The following is a 9381-nucleotide window of genomic DNA, read 5'->3' as shown; positions in this document are numbered from 1 at the left end:
GCTTGGTACATGACCCTCTTGGGAGAGATGAAATCGACCCTCATGGAGATGATATGATCCTACAAACAATGATTCAAAATATGGTAGATTCACTATCATGAGTACAACCAAAGATATAAAATAATCTTCCCAACAAGCTAACTAGTGTGGCACTTGATGCCCACTAAAATTAGCTATTGAATTTCACTTGAAACTATTGAAACTCGCTTGAGCTTCTTCACAATGTCAAATAGAAATAATAGGATATAATTCCTTCTAGCTTCTAGATTCTCATTTTTCGCTATTATTTATTGGTGGGGCCCATTTTCTACTAGGAGACCTTTTGCTGCCATTTTAAATAAAATAGTAATTTTTCTCCTTTCTCAATAAAATATGATTTTTCCGCCATTCACAAATAAAATAATAATTTTACTTCACTCCCCAATAAAATATTAGCTTTCCACCATTTTTAATTAAAATAATATTGTCTTCCTCCAATAAAATATTATTTTTCCACCACTACATTAAAATAACATTTTATGCCTTCTCTCATAAAATAATATTTGCCCTTTTCAATATTTCCAAAATTTTGTAACTCCCCTAAGTATTTTTTGCATGCACAAAAATTAGGAACATCACACTCCACCCCACCAAAAATTTCTTGTTCTCAAGAAATATCACCTTATGTTGTCGATCCATATGCTAGACAGGCTAATGCTAGGGTCCCAAATATGCCACTGAACCAACCATTGTTTTTGTTCCACCATCACATCAACAAATCCTATGTCATCAGGGTCTAAGACCAACATGACCTCCTACTGTGGAATATCCTGCCATACAAGTGAGTTACCCCATGTCATTAGCGAATCACTAAAGTTGAACGGGAGATTTGAATGATCTCCCCCTATAGACACAAGATCACCCCAGAGTGTAGCTGAATCGCATAATCATGTGATGCTTGGATCCCATGCCAGTCATAGAAGGGTACCAAAATACTAATGTTGTGCCACTATAACTATGACATATTACCCATCGTGCACAGATTGTATCCTCCTCTCCTGGAACATGATGGAAAAAAATTATGAGGTCCAAGATCATCTTGTCCTAACATCTCCATGATGTCAATGTATACCAATCCATTGTCAATATCTTTCCTAAGCAACAATAGGATAAATGTGCCTCACCATACAATGCAGGTCTCAGTGATCCCCCTTCTTCAAACCCAAGGTGAACTAGATCGTCCTCTAACATAATCCTACTCATCATAGAATGGAGTGTCCTATCAGCCAACTGAATCCCTAGATCCTATAGCGAGATCCATTGTGGTTGGGTTTTGACTACTACTGGGATCCATCCATGCTTCATCTCTCGTCCTTGCATGCCATACATATAACTACTCCATATATCATGAATAGATCTTATGCATGTTAAACCTCCCTACGAATGCCATATTAGATAGTGACATCTGTTATCCACCACCCTGCAGTCATCTCTCATCTTAACCACATGACTCAGCTAAGGAGGTTGCCCCTCAAATCCCTATGCTCCATCTAGCTATCTCAAATGGAACTCCTGTGCCATGTTTCTCATGAGGCAAGCATCAAGAAGCATGTACAACTCCTTCTTTATTATGCATGATAATATAGAGTGTTGTTTGTGTGGGCTCCGACGGATATGTCTAAGAACCCTTACAGACAGTCATGACAAACCCTGTCTCTAACCCACTTTCGGAACCTGGATATGACCACATCAATGGCATGCCTTAAATCCTCATTAAGGAATATTTATACTAGTAACAATCCCCCAATCTGTAGTGTAGCCCTGCACACTACAATATGTAACAATGTATCGTCGTGCCCCTTGGCATACAAATGTACACAAATGCACATCTTTATGCACCATCGGACCTTTCTACATATGACTACATCATTCCAAATAAGCTAGAATCCCTCTAGGATCAATGTTTCTGTCACGTTATGATGAAATGCACTAACCACTCCTCCTATGACATGATGCAACCATCGACACCACTGCGTACCACCATGCACCTTTGTTCTCCTCTACTACACATCACTACATACCCCTATACATCCTTGGGTGCCATGGTAAAAAACTGAGTTAGTGGGTATCGGCTTGTGTCCTTTTAGTATCACCATCTCCAATACCACACATCCATAACCTTGGATGAATGGAACTACCCTCCTGATCCTCTCGGAGAAATCTGACAAACACACCTCCCTAAGTGTTAGTGGTAGTGTGACTAAGGTGCTACATCTGGGTGACCTCTGTGCCCCACATATATGTAGTAAATCCTCATCCCCATATAATTCTATGTATGGTGGCCTATCGATTCCACCTCCTTCGATCCACACCTACCAGAGTATGTTGGTCATATTATGACCCCATGCTTTATGAACATTTGATGACAACTCACGATGTCTACCCATTGTCCTATCAATCCATCCTGTCACTAGTGTTACCCGTGCATCTAATAAAGACCTGAAACGCAAGAAAAATTAGTCTATGGACTCACCACTCCACTAACAACATTACTAACCAAGACCATTATGTGATACCCACCGGGATCCCGACAATAATCTAGACCTCTTTCCCCTTTGGTAATATACGACCTTTGCTAAACTATTTGCCATGGATGTATCTAACCTCCTGACCTACTCCATTGGGTACCAAATCAATACCTCTCACCACCCAATCCCAAAGGTCATATGAAATGCATAATCTCCTACTTATGGGAAAATTCCTCGATATTAGTGTTATGCCATTGTCAACTCAAGTTGCTCACTCCCCCTCACCTGGTCATCCCCTATGATCTGGGTAGATAAATCCAACTCCCTTTGTCTGATTCATAGAGGCGGGTGAATAATGTTGAAAGCCCCATCAATTTTCCTCTGAAGTAAATTGATCTGAAGTCTCAATGTGTGGTCTCTTCACTGCCCCCCATTAAGAGATAGCCCAAAGGACGATTGCATATTATCCTCCAATGCTGCTTCAACATGAGCCTCCAATTGCTCCTCCTTCGATAACCCATCATGAAAAACATCCTCACTAGTTATCTATAGGTGGTTTTTCTCTGACAAGTCTATCATAGATCTTGATGCCTATGTACCTTTCATCTCCTCATCGATGGTGGATATGTCTCTTTACACCTCATAAAATTGTTGTGTGTTTCTATCACCTAAAAACTTAGACACGACCCTGGAAACCTCATCAATTGATGGCATGATAAGTGTATTCTCTATTCTCTCTACTAATGCTTCAACCTTCACAATTAGAGGGCTAACCAATGGTGGTGACTTTGGAGTCACGCTAGACCAACCTATGCCCTCCTCATAATCCTGCGTGTCATCAACCTCCCACTCAACCCCCTCCTGATGGTTTTTGTCAATGTACTTGTTTCCTAGGCCCTATCATATGAAGTAATATATCCTCCTAGTCCCATCATGTAACTGCTATCCTCCGTTCCACTCCCCTCGAGGAGGCTTGGTGTCTGTTTGGTCAAATATCTCTATGAGATTCCATGTGAAATGTTGGTATGATGTGATGCGTGCATGACCCAAAGTGATCAACCCTTGGTACCACCATGCCATAGAATCTTCATCAAAATGGAAAGTAGAATATCTAATGGCATCCACATTTGTCATGGGCTCTAGCCGGGAGTATGTGTCCAGTTCCTCCAACGATTTTCTGACATAACTCCTAGCTGATTTATCGAAGTGGGTGACAGACATTTTTTCCACCATTTTGTGTATGTTGTACTTGGGTTGATCTCCCCTATTTGTTGTGAATGGCTTCACCTCCATGGCATGCCTATCTTTAAGTTTTGTATCATAAGAATGAAAATGATTTAGTTTTATCCCCTTACTGCTAAACCACTGGGCCCATTTTTTTTTAATTCTTTTAGTTTTTCATTGTTTCTAATGATTTCCTCCCTGAGTTCTTGTATACTCACTCTCCCTTGAGCGATATTTTGGCTGGTAATTCTACCTGTTATTATGTATATATGCCCAACACTTTCATGATATTGCTGGATTTCCCACAATTGGCAAAGATTATGCTCTAGTACTAATATAATGTTCCTAATGTATATTAGCTAGAATGGCCACTGATTTTTCTGACTTTAACAAGTTTGTTCCATGAGGACTTATGTCAAACACATTGTTGGCATATTATTGTAGGTGTAAGTTTCATTTTTTTGCATTTAACATACACATAGTGACACAAGTTTGCAACCAAACTCCAACCATACAATGTAACACTCATATATAGCAATATTTATTAAAGGACATTGAAATATTACCAATTTGGAACATATTTTTAGTCATCATATAAACTCAAAAGGGGGAGTATATTGGGAAGAAAATAGAGGAACCTAGTGTCTTCTAAGACAACAAAAATTACATCTTGATGTTCAAACCACTGGAATATAACAACAATATCAACCACAAGAATTTAAAGCTTCTTTTCTCAAACTTGAACTTTGTTATAGGAGTGCATTTCAGAGAGCCATGTTGTTTCCTGTTACAAAATAATAAAGCCCATGAATGATGGAAGGTACAATCACATATATCCTTTGAAATTATGAGAGTATTCTGCCTAGAAAATTGAGACTATCAGGAATTAATTTCTACTCCAAATTATGACACCAAATCAACAATATGGTCTCTAGAGATATAAAATGTTGTTGGTTTTCTCTTTTAAACAAATTTGTAATGGTCTCCTTAGAGATTCGATCTCTCGGTACTATATGCTTAATTCATCCTTCATAGATGAAATTTCATTTAAATCTAAAGATGAAATATGATTAATCTTGAAATGAGCATGGAATTTGTCACGAATTCTATGCCCTTGGTCTTGGCAAGTTTCTTCAAACTTAATATTTCAAAGCTTGGTACTCGACCCTCTTGGGAGAGATGAAATCAAACCTCAAAGAGATGATATGACCTTGAAAGAAATGATTCAAATGATGGTAGATTCAATATAATGACTACAATAGAAGATCTGAAATAATATTTCCAGCGAGCTAACTAGGGTGGCATTCAAAGTCCACCTAAATTACCTATTGAGTCGCATTTTTCAGGTGCCTAAGATAACTAATTTAAACATATTTACTTCTAACCAATAGACTCCATTTTTTTCTTATACCATCCTATGAGTTTGTATAGACAATATGTAATTTATTTATTCCTTGATATGCATTAATCTAGAAAATTATGTGTATAATCATCGCACTATTCATTATATAACCTATTCGGTAATATTCCTTCATGTGTTAAATTATTTGTTTATAAAATATGTTTATATCATGTGGTGTCTGGGTTAATAACCTGGAACTTGCATGTCTCAGGTCAGATTTGGTTTGTTATGTTTAATAAATTCATCCAACAGAAAGGTACTCACCTTAGGCTAGATGGATGTTAGGGCTACAACACTTAACATCCGTTGATTTTGATTTTATTTGATCATATGCACATCTATATAATGTATGCTCTAGTATCGAGCTTCTTGGTCAGTATTTCAAGTGTCCCTCCATGCACGAATCCAACCAACCATTGATCTCCATGCCACCCATACCCATGACAACACCCACACTCATCACATGTTTGCACGAGAACTGACGTACAAAAGTTGATGAAGGGACAGGAAGGCAAGGGTTTTGATATGCGGTGCATAATTGGTTGGACTAACCTACCTCACAACCTACACCAGCCAACCCTCATTTGGATTCCCAACCTTTGAACCTTTCATTTCTCTGCAATGGTGTTGTCTCTCTTTTGAAATGATTATCATGGTGGCTCTTCTACCATCACTCGCTTGACCTGTAACACGCACGCAATTGCCACAAACGAATAGGTAAAAAGAGTCAACTTGATATTTCCTTATATAGTTTGGTTTCATTTAATACTTCTTCTTTGCTTAATTGAAAAATTCCTTGCTTCAAGTACGAAGGTGTGTTAATGGCCGCAACCCTCTTACCATGGTAGCGTGGGCTTCTCCTACACAAGTTTGATTATTTACTTCCCTGATAGTGATAAATATTGCTTCTTTCTGTGTCTTCACTTTCGCAGGCTTCTAACTTCTCATTCTTTTTTTTCCTTCTATGTTGAATCTGCATATGTGATTAAGCCTAATCCGTTATCAACAATTGATTAGGAGTTTATACTAACTGTTCTCCAATTAATGAGCTAGGAAGAGAGTTTCCAAGTAATATAATAGGGAAAAAAAGCTTCCCCTCTATTTCTTTTTATTTCCACTATTTAAGTTTTTTAGTCATCTCACCGTTAGGATGCTCACTAGTTCTGGTTTTTAAAGCTTACTCCCATTAATTTGGGGTTTTAATTTGATTATTCTTTCTTTCCATCTGGTCGGTTCACTGCCTCTCCAAGTCAATTTGATTCCATCAATTTTAAGTCCCTTATCAAAGAACTTGCTTTACATTCTTGACATTAACATGGGGTTTTCATTCATTTCCCTTGTGACAGGTACCCCTTGTCGCAATTTACAGCTCGTTATGGTCTCGTTTCATATTATAATAAAATATTTAACCCACCTTCTCTTCGCTACAGGTGAGTAGACTATGTGTCCTTTATGATTCACCTAATAAAGTCTCAGTTAGTACGTGGCTTTCTAAACTATTGTGCGTGTTTTTCAAGTGGTTTCTTCAAATGGCTTTTGATGTTAAGGCATAGCGCTATACACCTTTGTGACTATAGGTCATAGTATAATAATGAACTCTGTTTATTTGTGGGATAGTAATCAGATTAGAAATGATAAATTTTTGAATCAAGGACCTTGGCTTGAATCCCATTTTTTTAATAGAGGATTGATGTTACAATTACTACCCAAATTTATGTTTATTTGACTAGTTTACTCATAACTATTATAATGGGTATTAATACCTCTTCACCGTACTTGAGATGTCCATATGTATAATTTTATTTAGTGGCTTTGGTTGAATTTATGACTCTATATAATGTTTTTGTGTACATCATACTTCTAACGCTTATATATATATATATATTTGCCATGACAAGAAAACAATTGTTCCTTTTTTATCAGTTTAAATTTGATTTAGGAAAAGAGTTCAATGTGTAGAGGACTGAGTCAACTTTGTTCATTAACATTTACTTTCTGAAATGGTTCCACATTCCTCAGTAGTTGATTCTCTTGAGTGATATAAATTCATCATAGGTTTGTAGTTTGCTTTAGATTTTCTTCATATCCAACTATTAAAGTGAGGTCCATTAAAGTTGTGTGTTACAGAATTATAAGTTTTCCGCTGTAAATGTTTAACTTACATCCATGTTGTTAGTTGTAACCCCTCGATTTCTCCTGTTTATAAATTTTCTTTAAGATTCAATATATATCGGAACCACTAATCATGGCATAATTATTAAATTCACTGCTACCGAGTCTAGACTGATTCTACAATTCCCTCAAAAATTGTGTCTATGCACTATGTCAATTCGCGTTGCGCAGAATTGGGATTGTCAAGATTTTATTGCATGACCATTTGATTTATGTCCTAAACTATGTGTATAGCCTGACCCCTTTTTTTCCTAGGGCTAAGAAAGGTATGCAATTGCTACCAACATTATATTAAAGGTTTATTAGCTGAGAAAAGTGTATTGCATAACTTTTCATGTTACTTATTGTTTGTAATTGCATGACACTTTTATTATTATTTTTATTTTTAAAGATTCCTATGACCGATAAGAATTAATTTGCCCTCGCTATTCTAAATCACCTCCGAGGTTGTAGTCTAACCTCCAGTATAGTAATAATATTCCATCATTTAATTGTCATGACTTCTTGGTTCCCAATTAATGTCTAACATAAGGTTTCCCTTTCCTAATACTAAAACCTAATATTACTAGTATCAAAGGTTTTTCCAAGGAGTCTCACTCCTGAAGGTCAAATCTCCGAAAAATCACATAATTACTTTTATCGATTGCATGCCAAACACAAAATAATGTTATCAAATCATTACTCTAAATTCTAACAATCAAATTATCTATGTTGATCTGTTTACATTTAATTAACAAGCATCTCACCTCATTTCACAATTATTCTAGTATACTTAGCTACACCCTTACATGGTAACTTTATTTCTTCTCAACGATTATGTCCCAAGAATTTTCATTAATCATCCAGAACTAAATATACAGATCAGTAAGTCAGTTCATATTAAGTAATTAATGACTACATGTTTTTGTTCTTCACCAACCAAACGCGTTTCTTGTATCGAACAGTAAATCTAAGTCAGACTAAATAATTTACGACTACATCTTTCAGATGGTTATTACAAACATGCATAATACTATTCCTAATATTTTGTTGCTAATCATTCCTTTCAACAATCCTTTTCCTTAAATTTCCTACACATGCAATTACTAAATCTTTTCCAAAATCAACATTTTCATAACAGACCCAACAATCTTTTAATTTATCCTTATCATAATTTTAATCTGATCAACAAAGAATAAAAAGAACTTCTATCAAAATTTTGAAATCTATACAAACAACATCCACTTAAATTTTCCTTCTTCATATAAAATAGAACAATAAACTTAACATAAATTTTGACCATGGCAGAGGCAATTAAACAAACCTCTAACCGAAGTCTTAGCTGGAAAATTCTCTTGGGAAATGAGCTCTCCTCCCAACCATGAACCAACAACCTTTGGTTCCCCCTCGAGCAGAGAAATCTTGCCTGGAATCAAAATCCTCTCGATGATTCCAATCATGTATTCTATACATTAATCTTCAACATATTTTTCCTTCGCAGTGTCCTGCCTTTCAAAGTTCTGCCAACCCATAAGCCTAGGTTGTTTTTTTTGTTCCTTTAAAGCCCACTTTTCTCTCTTGCAAACATTTTTTAGTATTTCTCTTCAGCTGAGTTTTTTAAGGAATTTATCATAATCTAAATATCTTTCAGATTTGGGAAGTATCTCTTCTATAAATTTATACAAATTTCTTTCCCATCATTTTCTAGCTTTTATTTTCAAATTTATTTAGATAATACATCATTATTTCAAAATCCAGTTTATCATGACTTGTTGGCCAACATAATCAGAATTGTACAATGTAAAATGAAAACAACAGATATTTCCATAACAGTAGAGGGGTATTACATCTTCCCCCTCTCAAAAATAACATCATCCCCATTGTTTTACTATTCATTTATTTCTTTATTGAAATAGTATTGGATATGCTTCCTTCATTGTGTCCTCTTGCTCCCATGTATCCTTGTCATGTGTAAAGTGCTTCCATTTCACTTTAAATTGAGTGGCGGCTCGATTTCAGAGAATGGTATCTTTTGATCCAAGATGCGGAGTGGCTCTAGTAGAAAATCTCCTTCAGGTTCGATCTATATCAAATTCC

Source organism: Pinus tabuliformis, chromosome 4_1, assembly GCF_031772625.1.
Source record: "Pinus tabuliformis cultivar Carrire ecotype Pingquan chromosome 4_1, CPIR1, whole genome shotgun sequence".
NCBI classification, from domain to species: domain Eukaryota; kingdom Viridiplantae; phylum Streptophyta; class Pinopsida; order Pinales; family Pinaceae; genus Pinus; species Pinus tabuliformis.
The sequence above is the reverse complement of the archived record's forward strand: the minus strand, read 5'-3'. Positions refer to the sequence as shown.